General features: G+C 41.2%; 1 long non-coding RNA gene across 8 annotated transcripts in view; it reads right to left on the bottom strand.

Moving 5' to 3' along the window:
* Positions 1 to 18,000, bottom strand: part of LOC125115903 (uncharacterized) — a 108,653-nt gene that overhangs the window by 39,024 nt on the left and 51,629 nt on the right. For 3 of the 8 annotated variants that reach the window (XR_007132196.1, XR_007132193.1, XR_007132197.1), the window contains one exon: positions 3,548 to 3,788. The exons of 4 other annotated variants lie outside the window; for them this stretch is intronic. This is a non-coding gene — a long non-coding RNA (uncharacterized LOC125115903). Of the gene's footprint in view, positions 1 to 3,547; positions 3,789 to 10,072; positions 10,188 to 18,000 lie in introns of those variants that run through there. One more of the 8 variants, XR_007132198.1, reaches the window with a different exon arrangement.

The following is an 18,000-nucleotide window of genomic DNA, read 5'->3' as shown; positions in this document are numbered from 1 at the left end:
CCCTCTTTGAACTGCTTTTGCTGTGTCTCATAGATTTACACCTCCTGTGTGTCTAATTCAGACAAGCCACATTTCAAGGTTTGATATCCATGTGAAACTTGTCGCCTCCATGCAGACAGCCAAGGTTTAGTCCATGATTCAGTCAGTCAGTACCCTGGGTTATCTCCTCATTAAAGCTGTAATTAATGATTTATTAACTCCTGTTGCCCAGGAGTCTGTCCATATTCCAGCCACAATTTTCTGTTTAGATAATACTGTTTCTGATACTTGGGATCCTGCATCCCTGACCACCATAGACAATGTCCCTCCTCTACATGAGTTTACATACTAGCATCTGCCCTGGGCAATAAGTTTGTAAACAAAGAAGAATATACAGTAGTTGCTGCCAGTAAGAAGCAATATGAAGAAGACAAAACAAGATATTTAATAAGCCTTCTCTGTAGGCTGTCTGAACTCTTGGCAAGGAGTGGCCCTTGGTGTTGACAGACTCTGCACCCTGTTCTGAGGAAGACATGTGTACTAGGCCTGGCGTATAGTACAGTATAGTATAGGGATGGGGCTGAGGATCCTCCTGGATCCTGAGAGTTTCCACACACTTGTATTCTCAGAACACAGTCTCTTACTGGCTCAGATATCAGTTGTGGGGATGGTTTCCTACAAATGAACAGAATCATCTTATAGGAAAGAAAGGGCACAGATCTGAGACTCAGTAGACATGATTGCACATAATAATCTCCTGCTTATTAGCTCTGAACAAGCCCTTTAGCCTATGTGGGGGCCTCAATTTCCTCTATGCTCCCTAGGTTTTATTTCATGATTTAATGCTTATACCAGTGGAGCTTTATGGCTTGTAGATCACATGAAAGACCAATGACAGTGGACACTGAGGATCTCAGAGGATAGAAGAGAGTAAGTCCAGTGGGCAGGGCTTCTTATAGAAGAACAGAGAGCACAAGGTGGGCATTTGACCAGCAAAAAAAAAATTTAAAGCAAAATAACAGCTAGTGATTTAATAGGCAGTAGAACCAAAAGCAAATGGGCAGAGAATAAAAAATGCTGATTCGAGCAGCATTTATGACCAGATTTTAAAACTATTTGAGTCTGTGATCAAACAAATGAACTGCTTTTGCAGAATTTTCTTTTTCAGTTGGGTTGGGTGGGGGAGTTGTTGGGGAATGGTGCTTCCAAATGATTACATCTAAACACATCTAAAGTACACATCTAAAGCAGAAAACTGAAATTACCTCAAAATTAACTAAAAATCTCTTGCCTCTTGACCATCTATATATTTTACAGAAAATACTGAATATGTCCCAGTTCACTTTCTATCATTAGTTGCTAATTACAAGAAGTAAAAGGAACTTAATGCACAGAACTGCAGGTCATGGCTACACATAAAACAGGACCAGAAAGTGTCCAGTTCAAAGTTTTCAGGAAATTTGGTTAATGGATTCAGTTAGAGACACAATTAATTGTACCTTCTCAATGAACAAAATAGCCACCAAATTAACCAAAAATTCTGGGTATAAAGAAGCACTACCAGAATAGTATCTTTCTTCTCTAAAAGTATCATTTTCAAAAAGTTAAAAATATGTTGGTGAATTGTCACAACACTGTAAATCAACTATATTTTAATTTAAAAAAATATATGGGTGAGCATACAGTCCCCCTTAGGATGGCACTTATAAAAATAAAAGGAAAATAAGTGTTGGCAAGAATGTATGAAACCATGACTCAAAAAGACACATGTACTCCGATATTCATTGCAGCACTCTTTTCAATAGCCAAGACATGGAAACAACCTAAATGCACATCAACAGAGGTGTGGATCAAGAATATGTGGTACATATACACAATGGAATATTACTCAGCCATTAAAAGGAATGAAATACCAGCATTTTTAGGAATATGGATGGACCTAGAAATTATCATGCTAAGTGAAGTCGGCCATACAATGAGACACCAACATCAAATGCTTTCACTGACATGTGGAATTTGAAAAAAAGGACTGACTAAACTTCTTTGCAGAACAGATGCTGACTCACAGACATTGAAAAACTTATGGTTTCCAAAGGAGACAGTTTGGGGGGTGGGGGTATGTGCTTGGGTTGTGGGATGGAAATCCTGTGAAATTGGACTGTGATGATCATTATACAATTATAGATGTGATAAATTCATTTGAGTAATAAAAAAATTTTTAAGAAAAGAATGTGCAGTGAACTGCTGGTAGGAATGTAAAATGGTGCAGCTACTGCAGAAAGCATTTGATGGTTTCTAAAGAACCAAAACAAACAAACAAAACCCCACAAAGAATTATCATCTGCCCCAGCAATTCCAGTCTTAAGCATATACCTCAAACAATTGAAACCAGGGACCCAAACAGAAACTCATATCTGGAAGCAGTGTTCACAACATTCCCAAACTGGAAACAATCCAAGTGTCCAAGAACAGGTGGATGGTTTACAAAAATGTGATCTTACTCAGTCTCAAAAAGGAATGAGATCAGATATATCCTATGCCATGGATGACCTTGAACACTGAGTGAAATATTCTAGAGAAAAAGGACAGATTCTATTTAATTGAGGTTCTGAGAACAATCAAATTCATAGAAAGTAGAATAGTGGTTAGAGGTGTTGAGGGAGAGGGGAATGGGGAGGTATAGTGTTTAATGGGGACAGAGCTTCAGTCTGGGAAGATGAAAAAATTCTAGGAATGAATAGCGGCAATGGTTACACAATGGTGTGAATGTATTTAATACCACTAAACTGTACTTTCAAAAACAGAGAAAATCATAAAATGTCGTGCTATATAATGTATATTTTACCATTATTTATGTGTGTGGCATATGTGGTGTGTTGGTGTATCTGTGGTTTATGCATGTATATTTGGAGTGGGGGGTGTGTGTGTGTGTGTGCGTGTGTGTCTAGTGTGGGGCTGTGGGGTGTGTGTTTTTGTGATGTGTTTATTTGTATGTGTGGTGTATGTGTGTAGTGTATGTGTATGGATTGTGTGCTATATGCATATGGTCTGTGGTGTGTGGGTGTATGTACGTAGGGGGTTGTGGTGTATATATATGTGGTGTGTCTGGTATGGTGTATGTGTGCAAGGAGTATAGGTATGGTTGCTGGGGGCCTGTGTGTGGTTTATGTGCTGTGTGAATGTGGTATGTGTGGTGTAGAGGTGTGGTGCGTGCATAGGGTATGGTTGTGGTTGCTGCGGGGTCTGTGTGTGGTGTTTGGTGTATTTGTATGGGGTGTGTGCATGTGGGTCTGTGCTATGTGGCATGTGTGTGGTACTTGTGGTTTGTGTGTGGAGTGTATATGCTATATGTGTGGCTTGTGTGTAGTAAGTGGGCTGCTGTGTGTGATGTGTGGAGTGTGTATAGTTATATGCATGGTGTATATCTGTGTGGTGTGTGTGTGCTTTGTATGGTATGTTGTGGTGTATGTGTGAGGTGGGTCATTGTATGTATGTGTGGTGGGTCTGTGGTGTGGTTTAGTGGTATATGTGTGTTGTGTGTGTGGTTTGTGGTGGTATGTGTGTGTGGTATGTGTGTTGTGTGCATAATGTGTATGTGGTGTGTTTATACACACACAATACCCAAAACATCCTAACCCTGTCCTCTGTGTATGGGGTGAGAGTTCTGTCTTCCTGGGTGTGAAAGGGTATCCTTTTCCTTTCCTCACACCTTCCTTTGCACAGACAGGAAAATCAGTGACGGAGGAGACTTGATAGTAGCTTGGAGTCAGGCCCATTTCCTGTTTGTCTGAAGAACATTTATGGATGATCTGAAGTTAAAAAAAAAAAAAAAAAAAGAGGTTGTGGGGAGACAGGTTAAAAAGAGAAGAGGGAGGAGGAGGAGGAGAAAACCTTGTGAACTTCAGAGCTATTGTCGAGGTCAAAAGGAAAAATTTCCTTTTACTTGGTACGTAAATTTGTCCTAAGCTATACACTCAAAGAGAAAATTCCCAAGCAGCAGTGCTAGGTTCAGAATCATTTATCAAGTTAATCATGATCTGTTTTCTTGCCTTGAACAGCTTCGGCTGAAATATGCTACATTCCATCCCAGGAAAGGAATCCAAGAGAACAATTCCCAGCAAACAATTGTTCAGTTTGCAGAGTGAAAACAAGTCCTTTCATTACTGTTCACAACATTTTTTCATGATCTTCCAGTTGGGGAAATAAAGTCAAATGGGAAAATTAAGATGGGAAGCATACAGTTTTGGAACCAACAGAGTGTTGGTGTGAGGGGAGACCAAGATTCCAATCAGAAGGTAATGAGAGGTTTGCTACAAGACATTCACTTAGAGCAAATGGAAAAAATATTAAGGCAGGCCTGGTAAATACTTGACACAAACTTAAAGAGTACAAATGCTTAATTCAGGCCCTTTCCCCAGTACCAATGATTGATCTAATAATGAAGTTTTAATTCAGCCATGTAATATTTGACAAAATAATGGAATTAATATGCAAAATTATTTTTAAAAATATAGCAAATTAACATTTAGAATTGTCAAAGTGAAAATCAATGAGGACCACAATAGATTTAAGATGTAAATTTTTATAATTCTGAAATGTTATTATGTTCATATATTTCATTTGAGGTAAAAAATGCCAGTATTCTATTTGACTCACAAATCTGACGTAGCTACCTTAAGCATGAACGTCCACAGGAGAAAAATGAACTTGGTTATGAACTAGTTTCTCTAGTTTCTGAATTGCTCTCAGCTATGAGTTCTTCCCCTCTTCCAAATTTGGGCCTGATATTAATACTACAGAGGACATATGTATTTGTACATGGAAAGCATGAAGCTAGGAATTTTCCGGAGCATTTGGACTAATAAAAATTTCTCATATAATATACAAAGAAATGAAACAAAAATTTTAAAGAAAATATGTTTTTCTTAATTACAATTTATCAAGTCAATTTCCTCTATTTTTCCTTGTTTGGATGTGAGTAATAAACATTCCACTGACAAAAGGTATTTTCTTATTGTGCTAATTAAGGAATCACATCATCCAGTTTTTGACATTTTTATATTATACAAATAAAATCACTAGACTTTAACCCAAATGGCTACTCAAGGCACTAATTTAAATGCCATCAGATCCACCCAGGAGACAAGCAAGCACAAGTGCACAGCAGTTAACCCTTAACATGCCAGCTGTTGACTTTCGGGTTCATGTGAATGTGGGGAGGACTGAATTTGTTGACAAAAATTGCTAGTCACCCAAATTGTTTTGAGAGAACCTTGCCAATAATCTAGAAAGGATGATAACTTGGACATTTGCCTATAATTCTCGTAACCCCTCCCAGCTGGAGCTAAATACTGGCATTAAAACACGCATGTTAAAATGGTCCCCCAGAAGTTCCTGTCGTGGCTCAGTGGTTAATGAATCCGACTTGAAACCATAAGATTGCGGGTACGATCCCTGGCCTCGCTCAGTGGGTTAAAGATCCGGTGTTGCCATGAGCTGTGGTGTAGGTCGCAGATGCAGCTAGAATCCCACGTTGCTGTGGCTGTGGCATAGGCCGGCAGCTACAGTGGCTACAGCTCTGATTAGACTTCTAGCCTGGGAACCTCCATATGCCGCATGTGTGGCCCTAGAAAAGACAAACAAACAAACAAACAAAAAAATGGTCCCCCAAAGCTTAGTATCTCTGGGCTGCCTTAACCTGTTCCCAACTCCATTCCACCTGAAATCTAAAAGCTACACGTGTCCTTCTATTCCAGTGGCATTGAGCTGCATCAGGTCAGCTAAGCCAACAGGCCTTGGGAGTTGGTGGAGGAAAATATTTTGAAATCATCTAAAAAGAACATGCTTTTGCACTTCAAGATGGTGAAGAATGAGGAGGTTTCTCCCAAAAAATAATTGAACCCAAATGGAAACAAGGCCTTGAAAAAATGGGATTATTGAAAAATATCAGTAACATTGATGTCTAGATGGTAAGATAACAGTGGCTCCCTACATCTTTTAGGTCAACAGGCCCACAAAATCCACTCATTTGTCCATTCATTGATGACAGCCTTTACTGAATGTTTACTACAAGCCAAGCACAAGGGTGGGAGTCAGACAACATTCACTGTAGAAGAGAGACGCCTTGCTCAGAGAGCCATTCTTGGTGCCATCTCCAACCTGACACTGATATCATCTCTTTACCACTGACATTTTCTCACAAAACCCAAAAGGAGGGTACTGCGACTCAGAACATCCTCAGGAATATTTCGTGGCTCTATCCTTTGCAGTGGACAGGTATCAGAAATAGGTACTGACAATGGATAGGTTAGCTCAGTAATGACACAAAGCATGGGCTTATAGGTGAACTCATCCCTATTTTGAACTCAAACTTTTTGCAGATAAAACAACAGAGACAGAGAACAGAGGTAGTGGCCAGGGGTCAGTGGGGGAGAGGGACGCTGACTGCAAAGGGCACCAGAGGGAGCTTTTTGTGGGAGGGAGTGATTGGCTCTGGATCCTGATTGTGGTGCATCTATGACTCCATGCATTTCTCAACATTTATAAAAATGTACATACACGAAAAGTGAATTTTTGAGTTCTTATTGTGGCTTAGTGGGTTAAGAACCTGACACTGTCTTTGAGAGGATACTGGTTTGATACCCTGGCCTCGCTCAGTGGGTTAAGGATCCGGCATTGCTACAAACTGTGGTGTAGGTCGCAGATGTGGCTTGGATCTGGTGGTTGCTGGGGCTGTGGCATAGGCCGGCAAATGTAGCTCTGATTTGACCCCTAGCGCAGGAACTTCTTAGGTCACTGGTGCAGCCATAAAAAGAAAAAAAAAGTGAATTGTACTCTACGCACAATTAAAAATAAACTCAAAGAAAAGGAACCCTCATACACTGCTGGTGGGAATGTAAATTGGTGCAGCCACTATGGAAAACAGTATGGAGATTCCTTAAAAAACTAAAAATACAGCTGCCAACAATCCCTCTTGGACATATTATCGCGACAAAACTCTAATTCAAAAAGATACATGCACCCCACTATACATAGCAGCACTACTTATAATAGCCAAGATATGGAAACAACCTAAATGTCCATCAACAGAGGAATGGATAAAGACATGGTACATATATACAGTGGAATATTACTTAGCCTTTAAAAAGAATGAAATAATGCCATATGCAGCAATGTGGATGAACCTAGAAATTATTGTACTACGTGAAGGTAGTCAGACGATGAAAGAAAAATACCGTGTGATATCACTTACATGTGGAATCTAAAATATGACACAAATGAGCATATTTACAAACCAGAAGCAGACTTACAGACACAGAAAACAAACTTGGTTACTAAAGGGGAAAGGGAGTGGGGAAGGATAAATTAGGAGTTTGGAATTAGCAGATACACACTATATATAAAATAAACAATAAGGTCCTATTGTGTAGCACAGGGAACTATAGTCAATATTCTGTAATAAACTATAAAGAAAAGAATGTGGAAAAGCATATATAACTGAATCAGCCTGATGTACACCAGAAACTAATACAACATTATTAACCAAGTATACTTCAATAATTTTTCTTTTTTTGTCTTTTTGCCATTTCTTGGGCCACTCACGCGGCATACGGAGGTTCCCAGGCTAGGGGTCTAGTCAGAGCTATAGCTGCCAGCCTGCGCCAGAGCCACAGCAATGCGGGATCCGAGCCACGTCTGTGACCTACACTACAGTTTGTGGCAATGCCGGATCCTTAACCCACTGAGCGAGGCCAGGGTATCAAACCCACAACCTCATGGTTCCTAGTCGGATTCGTTAACCACTGCGCCACGACAGGAACTCCAATAACTTTTTTTTTTTTAAATAAACTCAAAAATTATATACACAGCACTATCCTTCCCCAAGTGTTGAAGAAGAGACCACATAATAACTCACTGGAAGCATACAGCATTTTCCAGCTTAAAACTCCTCTGTGGAAGATAGTATGGAGATTCTTCTGAAAACTAAAAAGAGAATTACCATTTGACCCAGCAGTCTCACTCCTGGGCATCTATCTAGAGAGAACCATGACTCAAAAAGATACACGTACTCCAATGTTCATTGCAGCACTGACATGGAAACAACCCAAATGTCCATTGACAGAGGAGTGGATAAAGAAGATGTGGTATGTATACACAATGGAATATTACTAAGCCATTAAAAGGAAAGAAATAATGGCATTTGCAGCAACATGGATGGGCCTAGAAATTAACATGCTAAGTGAAGTTAGTCAGACAGTGAGACACCAACATCATATGCTATCACTTACATGTGAGAATCTAAAAAAAAGGACACAATGAATTTCTTTGCAGAACAGATATTGACTCACAGACTTTGAAGAACTTATGGTTTTCCAAAGGAGACAGGTTGGGGGGGAGCTGTGAGGGTGGGCTGGGGGTTTGGGATTGAAATGCCATAAAATTGGGTTGTAATGATCATTGTACAACTATAAATGTAATAAAATTGAGTTCAAAAAACTCCTATTTCATCAAATTCTGAAATTTAAACTGCACATCTCTATTTGTCTTGATTTTAAAAGATTAGAAACATGTTGATATGAAGATAAATATTTAATAGATACTGGACAAGAATAAAACTCTGTCTCCTGAGAAACAGCAACAAGTGAGAAACTTCTGCCTCCAGAGACAGAGCAGGCAGTGACAGATGGTTCAAGACCCTGTTCCAATGAAGTCCATCAAATTGGGCACTGAGCCTTAGCCACCTCTGTGTTTTCAGCATCATACTCTGCTCAGAGCAGGTGCTCAAAAAACTATGTTTTACCTAAAGTGAAGAGAGTAGAAGGCTTCTGTGCAGGCACATGTGTAGCAAAGGCCTGGGGGTATCCCCAGTGTGGTAATCCGTGTAAAGTAAAGTTAATTTTGCCACTGTGTGTAAACAAAGAATGCCCAAGGTTTTTCATTTCATTTAGTTTGGAAGTCACTCAAGGCAGATTTCAGAATTAAGAAATGGGATACCACCTTGGATACTGGTGATGGGCCATGAAAGATAAATTAGGCCCTTTAAATAGTTAAGTATAAAACAATCTAGGAGTTAACCACAGGAAAAAATGGCAAAGCAAATTTTTAAATAAACTCTGGAATCAAGCAAATCTTTTTAGAATTCAGACAACAGGCTCAGAATTTGGTCATAGAAAAAAGCTGCCAAGCTAATAATATAAAATAAATGCAGAACACTTCACTTTTATGAATTTTTTTTAAAGGAAAACAGAGACTTTGCCAATTTATCCCTCAGTAACCTTCCAACTGGGTAAAGCATTAAAATAATATATGCTATTTAAAAATTATAAGGAATCCATTAAATTGGCAAGATCTCAAATTTCATGTATTGAGGATTTTGCTTTGATGGGAAGTGAATGCTATAACCCCCCTATTGGAATTAGATATTTTTGGATGTGAGCAGCAGTTTTCTTCTAACTGGAGAGAAAATTCTGTATAGATGAAAGTCAGCAATAAATTCTTAACTGCTGAATTCCTCTCTTAGTGTCAGATGTCAACAAAGCAGCCTGCAGGAAGGAGGAAGAAAATGGCCTGGGCTCATGGATTCTCCTTCCAGGGGTTTAGATGGGAGAAGAGCTGCCCTCCAGCTCCTTCAGAGCTCATGCTACACTAGTGGAGGCTTGTGCCTGCTGCCTTTATTGTGTACACAAGCCAGTGATTCTGTCAGAGACAGATATTGTTGCTTATGCTGCTTCATAGCTACCCAGGCTCTGTGCCTGTGTGCACATCTCTCCAGTACACGAATGACAGCCTTTCTGGGTCTCACCTTCCTTGGGAGGCCAAGCATCTGGCCCAATCCCAGGTAGAGAACCCAGACAGAGTTAGGAACAAGGGCTACAGCTCCTATTAGTGATCTATCCCTTTCACATCTCTTCTTCCCAACCCCTCCATTTATCATTGTATGTACCATGATACATGTTTACCAGATGGGATAAGCTGTTGTAGCAGAAGGTAGCACAGCTTTTACTGGTGCAGAAACCCACCCTGAGCATCTCTAATAAGCATTCCAGCAGGCCAGTCATAGGGAGATGCAAGATTAGTGGGGCCCAATTCCTACCTCCATCTTGACATTCACAGTCTAAATGACTGAGATCAACTCACAGGTGATTTGGTGTTTAAGTCATATTGATTTGTCAGGTAAACTCTGGTTGCTGAGCAAGCAGTCATAAAGGCTGTAGAAAAAAGAAAAACAAACAAAAACAAAAGGCCTCACTTCCACCAAAGCAAATTAAAAAACAAAGATCCAAACTGGATCATTTGAAAGCAGTATGGAGCTAGCTCAGAAAACTAAATCTAGAACTACCATATGACCCAGCAATCCCACTTGTGGGCATATATCCAGACAAAATGTCCACTGAAAAAGATATATGCACCCATACGTTCATTGCAGCACTATTCACAATAGCCAAGACACGCAAACAACCTAAATGTCTATCAACAGATGAATGGATTAAGAAGATGTGGTATATATACACAGCGGAATACTACTAAGCCATAAAAAAGAACAAAATAATGCCATTTGCAGCAACATGGATCGAACTAGAGACTCTCATACTAAGTGAAATAAGTCAGAAAGACAAATACCCTATGATATCACTTATATCTGCAATCTAATATATGGCAAAAATGAACCTTTCCACAGAAAAGAAATTCATGGACTTGGAGAACAGACTTGTGGTTGCCAAGGGAGAGGGAGTAGGATGGACTGGAAGTCTTGGATTAATAGATGAAAACTATTGCATTTGTAGTAGATAAGCAATAAGATCCTGCTGTATAGCACAGGGAACTATATCCAGTCACCTGTGATGGAACATGAAGGAGAATAATGTGAGAAAAAGAATACACACACACACACACACACATATGACTGGGTCACTGCTGTACAGCAGAAATTGACAGAACACTGTAAATCAACTATAATGGAAAAAAATCATAAACAAATTGGATCATTTATCATTTTGTTTCAAATGTATTTCATAAGAACATTTGCTTACTGAATTACTGTTTTACACAACATTAAAGAAGCCCTATGATTTCTGTCTTTATTTCTTTTTAATACAGTTCAATGAAATTATCTGGATTTGGCACCCTGATTTGTTACTTTTTAGCATTATATGAGCTTTGAGAAACAATCATCCTAACTAGCAGCCATATAACATAAGTTTTATTGATAGTTATATATATCCCTAATTTAGTACCAAAAGGGGGCTAAAACGAACAAAGCTCATGAAATATAAGTGGTCTCTAGGAAACAGGCATTAAAAAAAATCTCTGTGAGCAACAGTGGGGAAATGACTTGTGAACTCATACTGACCTCTGCTTCTCTTTCTTACCTATTTCTCCCTGAATTTTGGCAAAAGCCTTCATTTGTTATATGGTGAATTTATCTTGGAATAATCTTTCTTTTAAGAAGGAAGATAGAAAAATAAAACATAATGTCACTTTGGCATAAAACACTTTGGCTATGAACTAAACTAGTACTAGACAGGATGTGTTCACAGATATTTTATCTTTATCATATATGATTTCTTCTATGAGTACCAGCTCCAGTACATTAACTTTAGAAGTATCATTTTTTTATGGCCACACCCACACATATGGAAGTTTCCTGGACAGGGACTGAATCCAGGCTGCAACTTTGACCTACATGACAGCTGTGGCAACACTAAACCCCTTAACCCACTATACCAGGTTGAGGATCCAACCTGTACCTCCTCAGCACCTGAGCTGCTACAGTCAGATTCTTAACCCACTATGCCACAGCAGGAACTCCAGAACTGTAATTTTTATGAGAAGATTTCTGATACTTTATGGTTGACCTTGACAAAGCTGATTTCATTTTGCCAGATATATTAGGGTTCTCCAGAGAAACAGAACCAATATGGTATATGTGTGTGTACGTGCATGTGTGTGTACACCTGTGTGTGTATTCAGGTTTACTGTAAAAAACTAGCCCATACCATTTTGGGTTTTTTGTTTGTGTGTGTGTGTGTGTCTTTTTAGGGCTGTACCCGAGACGTATGGAAGTTCCCAGACTAGGGGTCGAATCAGAGCTATAGCCAATGGCCTACGCCACAGCCAGAGCAATGCCAGATCTGAGCTGCATCTGTGACCTACACCACAGCTCATGGCAATGCCAGATCCTTAACCTACTGAGGGAAGCCAGGGATCAAACCTGCATCCTCATGGATACTAGTCAGATTTCTTTTCCTCTGAGCCACGACGGGAATTCCCATGCCATTCTGAAGGCTGAGACTATGTGTTTGACATTATAGAGAGTGATTTTAATTCTTTGCCTTTGCATAAACTTGAAATTAATTCTAATAAATCAGATTATTCCAACTAGGTCTGTAGTGCACCCAAGAAGAACCAATGTTTCAGTCTGAGTTCAAAGGCAAAAAAACCCTGCTGTTTTCTCTTCAGCTGGGCAGGAAGAGTTTCCTCTCACTGACGAGAGTGACAGCTTTATTAGTTCTATTCAGGCCTTTGGTGGGCTGGATGAGGCCCTCTCACATCAGGCAGGGCCATCCATCCCCTTCACTCAGTCTACTGATTCAAACGTGACTCTCATTTACAACTGCCCTCACAGGTGCACACACCCAGAATCATGTTTGACCAAATGCCTGGGCATCCCATGGTTCTGTCAAGTTGACACATAAAATTAGCCATCACACCAAGTGAGAATCAATTATAAGATTAAATGGGTCTCTCAGCCCCAGAACTGCTAGGAGAGAGTTTAGGAAGGTAATGGGGACTCTGAATTCAGGGCCTGGTCAGAATACACAGCACCTATAAGAAGGGGACCAGAGTCTTCTGGGAACAACTGTATGAACCTAAAGATGGATCATGACTAAATTGTTGAAGACTGTCTGGCTTCTGGTCCTATGTGCTGGGGGCTGGAGCCTTATTGAGACCTGTGCAGGCAAAGCCCAGGGAAGAAAGGAAAAGATTTGTAAGCACAGTATTCTGCCTATAATCTCAGGATATTTGTGGATCCCACAACCCGTCTATAGACTCCCTTGGGAGAACTGTTGACCACAGGTATTTTTAAACAGGGAGGGAACAAGTGATGCATAACAATTCTATCAGTCCTATGTCCCATTAAATAAAAAACCTCTTCCAGGAGTTCCTGATGTGGCACAGTGGGTTAATGTCTGACTGCAGTGGCTCATGTTTTTATGGAGATGTGACCCAGCACACTGAGTTAAGGATCTGGCATTGCCACAAGTGTGGCTCAGATCTGATTCCCTGGCCCAGGAACTTTCATAAGCAGGTGGGGCCAAAAAGCAAAAAGAAAAGCCAAGGAACAAAAAAACCTCTTCCACTGAAAGAGAAACAGAAAGCACACTGCCAGAGTTCCTGTTGTGGCTCAGTGGTAACAAATCCAAATAGTTATCCATGGGGATACAGTTTCGATCCCTGGCTTGGCTCTGTGGGTTAAGGATCCCATGAGTTTTGCCATGAGGTGTGGTATAGATTGCAGACGTGACTCAAATCTGGAATTGCTGTGGCGAAGGCCAGCAGCTACTGCTCTGACTTTGATCCCTGGGAACTTCCATATGTTGTGGGTATGGTCCAAAAAAGACAGATAGACAGAAAGAGGGAGAGAAAGAAAGAGAGAGAGAGAGAGAAAAAGCAAGCAAGCAAGAAAGCACATTACCACTAGTGCTGTTCATGGTCTTCTTTCTTTTTTTTTCTTTTTAGGGCCACACCTGCGGCATGTGGAAGTTCCCAGGCTAGGGGTCTATTCAGAGCTGCAGCTATAGGCCTACACCACAGCCAGAGCAACACTTCATCCAAGCTGTATCTGTGACCTATGCTATAGCTTATGGCAAAGCCAGATCCTGAACCCACTGAATGAGGCCAAGGATGGAATCCACAACTCAGAGAGACAGCATTGGGTTCTTAACCAACTGAGCCACAATGGGAACTCTCTCATGGTCTTCTTTCAATAATGAGGGATGCGGGAAGTTCCTGTTGTGGTGCAGGGGAGATGAATCCAACTGGTACCCATGGGGATGCAAGTTTGACCCCCAGCTTCCCTCAGTGGGTCGGGGATCTGGCGTTGCCATGAGCTGTGGTGCAGGTCACAGACGTGGCTCAGATCCAGCATGGCTATCGCTGTGGTATAGGCTGGTGACTGCAGCTCCAATTTGGCCCCTAGCCTGGGAACTTCCAAACTTCTATATGCTGTGGGGGGTGGGGAGGCCCTGGAGGGCAAAAAAAAAAAAAAGTGAAGAATGTGAGCTTAAGGCAAAACCTACACACAAAGGAGGGCAAAGCAAAGCAAGAGAATTATGAAGAAATGGTGCTGGAGCCCCGATTCTACTTCATGCCGAGTCCTCACATCTGAATTTCCTGCTATACCAGGGGTACAGCAGGAACTAACTGAGAGGAACTTGGGACAAGATAACAGAGTAGAAGAACCGTGGCCTCACACATCACAAGCACACCAAAATCACAACTAACTGCTAAATAACCATCAATAAAAAATATTTGGGAGTTCCTGTCGTGGCTCAGTGGTTAATGAATCCGACTAGGAACCATGAGGTTGTGCGTTAGATCCCTGGCCTTGCTCAGCGGGTTAAGAATCTGGCGTTGTTATGAGCTGTGGTGTAGATCGCAGACATGGCTCGGATCCCACATTGCTGTGGCTCTGGTGTAGGCCAGCAGCTACAGCTCCAATTAGAGCTAGCCTGGGAACCTCCATATACCATGGGATCAGCCCCAGAAAGGGCAAAAAGACAAAAAAAAAAAAAAAGATTTGAACTGGCCAAGGATATAAAGACTGGAACCTGCCAACCAGTGGGTAGGAAGGGTGTATACACGATATAATCAAATCCCATACCCCTTGGGTGGGCAGTACATAAACTAGAGAATAATTCTATCGCAGAAGTTCTCCTGTAGGAGTAAGAATTCTGAGCTCATCAGGCTCCCCTACTCAGGAGGAGCTCCCAGAGCATGTGGCTTTGAAGGCCAGTGGGGCTTGAATGAAGGAGATGCACAGGTCTAGGAGAAACAGAGACTCCACTCTTGGAGGGTGCAAACAAGGTCTCTCACTTACCGGGACGCAGGCCAAGAGCAGTGGCTTTATAGGAGCCTGGGCCTAACCTACCTGCTGGTCTTGGATGGTTTCCTGGGAAGGTGGTGTGTGGCTGTGGCTCTGCCTAGGGATATGGACACAGGTGGTAGGAATTTCAGGGAATATTCAGCTATGTGAACTCTCAAGGAGGAGGACATGTGGCTTGGGTCATCTGCACCAAGACTTGGCCCCACCCAACAGTCTGCAGACTCCAGTGGTGGGATAACTCAGGCCAAATAAGTAACAGGGCAGGAACACAGCCCCACCCATCAGCAGACAAGATGCCTAAAGAATTCCTAAACCCACTGCTGCTTCTACATACTCTTTGACAGAGCCTTGCCCACTAGAGAGATAAAACCCAGTTCCGCCCACCACCAGTGGGACAGGCACCAGCTCCTACCATCAGGAAGACTGCACAAGCCTCTAGACCACACTCATCCACCGGGGGCAGACCCTAGAAGCAAGAAGACTACAATCCTGAAGCCTATGAAACTGAGTCTGCAAACACAGGTATTTAGAAAAAATGAGATGACAGAGGAATATGCTCCAGATAAAGGAACAAGATAACCTCAGAAAAACAACTAAGTGAAGTGGAGATAGATCGTCTACCTGAAAAAGTTTAGAGTAATGATCATAAAGATGATCTAAGATCTTGGAAAAGGAATGGATGCACAAAACAAGACATAATGAGTTTTTAGCAAATAGTTAGAAAATGAGTATAGGGATCAAGATGATGGAAGAGGGTGACAGGGAGCTAACCTTATCCCACAAGGACATTTTTAAAAACCCATTTACATGTAAAACTCATTCACATTTACACAGAACACCTACTGAACACTGGAAGAACACCTCAAAAAGGGTCTTCTTCCAAAAAGAGCAAGACTTCCAAAAAAGGCAAGAACGCTCCACATAACTAAGTAGGACAAAAGGAAAAGAAAGAGAGAAAGAAGGAAGAGGAAAAAAGGAATCAAAACAGGACCAGTACTCCTGAGAACGAGCTGTGAAAGAGGAAAGGAATCCCCACCCTGGGAGGCCTCCTAGCTGACAGAGAGATCAGCCAGGATGGAGGGGGAACCTCAAAGCCTTGGAGAAAAGCACAGAAGGCAGACTGAAGGCAAAGCAGACAGAGAGCCACAGAGACAACTGGTACCACCCACTGGGACACCACAGCCTGAGATACACAGGCAGGGGCTGGGTGGTGAGACTCAGGCTGCAGAGGTCGGTTAGGGGGAGAGAACTAGGGTTGGCTGTGTGGAAAGAGCTTGAGGGGACAAGAAAGTGTGTGCCACGGCCAAGGGAGTGCAGGAGGAAGAGTGGGACTGCCAGGGAAGCAAGATGCAATTGTTAGGGAGTATGAGAAGAGGGGGGGGGGGGTCAGGACTGCCATAGCAACTTTTCTCTACACACTCATGGGATCTCAGGTGGCAGGAACAGTTTTTCCCTAAACTCAGAGAGTAAGAAAAATATAAGCAAAGTAAAGAAGCAAAGGAACTAGTCCCTATAATAATAGAAGACTTTTTAATATCCCACTCAAGTCAATGGACAAATCCCCTAAACAGAATATCAATAAGAGAAGTTCTAGGGAGTTCCCAAAGTGGCTTGGCAAAAATGAATCTGACTAAGATGTGTGAGGACACAGGTTCAATCCCTGGCCTTGCTTAGTGGGTTAAGGATCTGGTATTGCTGTGAGCTTTGCTGTAGGTTGCAGATGTAGCTCAGATCCTGTGTTGCTAAGGCTATGGCACAGGCCAGTGGCTATAGCTCCAACTGCACCCTAGCCTGGGAACCTCCATATGCCTTGGGTGTGGCCCTAAAAAGACAAAAAGAAAGAAAAGAAAGAAAGAAAGAAAGAAAGAAGGAAAGAAGGAAGGAAAGAAAGGAAGGAAGGAAGGGAGGGAGGGAGGAAGAGAGAGAGAGAGAGAGAGAGAGAGAGAGAGAGAAGAAGAAGAAAGAAAGAAAGAAAGAAGAAAGAAAGAAAGAAAGAAAGAAAGAAAGAAAGAAGAAAGAAAGAAGAAAGAAAGAAAGAAAAGAAAGAAAGAAAAGAAAGAAAGAAAAGAAAAGAAAAGAAAAGAAAAGAAAAGAAAAGAGAGGTCCTCAATTGCAAAATAGAACAGTTAGACTTAATTATTATTTTCAGGACAGTACATCAAAAAAAAAAAAAGAAAAGAAAAGAAAAGAAAAAGAAAACCGAATATACATTCTTTTCATGTGTACATGGAACATTCTCTAGGACTGACCACATACTGGGGCATAAAACTAACCTCAACAAATTTAAGAGTACAGAAATTATTTCAAGCATCTTCTCTGACCACAATGGCATGAAACTAAGAATCAAACACAGGAAAATAAGTGAGGAAAAAATGATTACATGGAGACTAAACATGCCGCTAAAAATATCAATGTGTCAATGAGGAAGTAAAAAAAGGAAATTAAGAAATACCTTGAGGCAAAAAACAATAAAAATACAAGCATACAAAATCTGTGGGATGCTGCAAAAGTAGTTCTTAGAGGGAAGTTCATAGGAACTTCCACACACAAAAAAAGAAAAATCTCAAATCAACAACTAAGCTACCACCTAAAAGAATTTTAAACAAAACCTTAAGTCAGCAGAAGGAAGGAAATCATAAATATCAGAGAGGAAATCAATAAAATAGAGATTTTTTTTAAAATAGAAAAATATCAACAAAACCAATGGCTGGTTCATTGAAAGGGTAAATAAAATTGACAAACCTCTGGCCAGACTCACAAAGAAGAAGAGACAGAGAAGCCAAATCAACAAAGAAATGGAAAAGGGGGAGTTACTGTCGCGGCGCAGTGGTTAACGAATCCGACTAGGAACCCTGAGGTTGCGGGTTCGGTCCCTGCCCTTGCTCAGTGGGTTAACGATCCGGCATTGCCGTGAG

The sequence above is a fragment of the Phacochoerus africanus genome, chromosome 15, assembly GCF_016906955.1.
Source record: "Phacochoerus africanus isolate WHEZ1 chromosome 15, ROS_Pafr_v1, whole genome shotgun sequence".
Lineage (NCBI taxonomy): Eukaryota > Metazoa > Chordata > Mammalia > Artiodactyla > Suidae > Phacochoerus > Phacochoerus africanus.
Note: the sequence above shows the minus strand (reverse complement) of the source record. Positions and strands in the feature narration are given on the sequence as shown.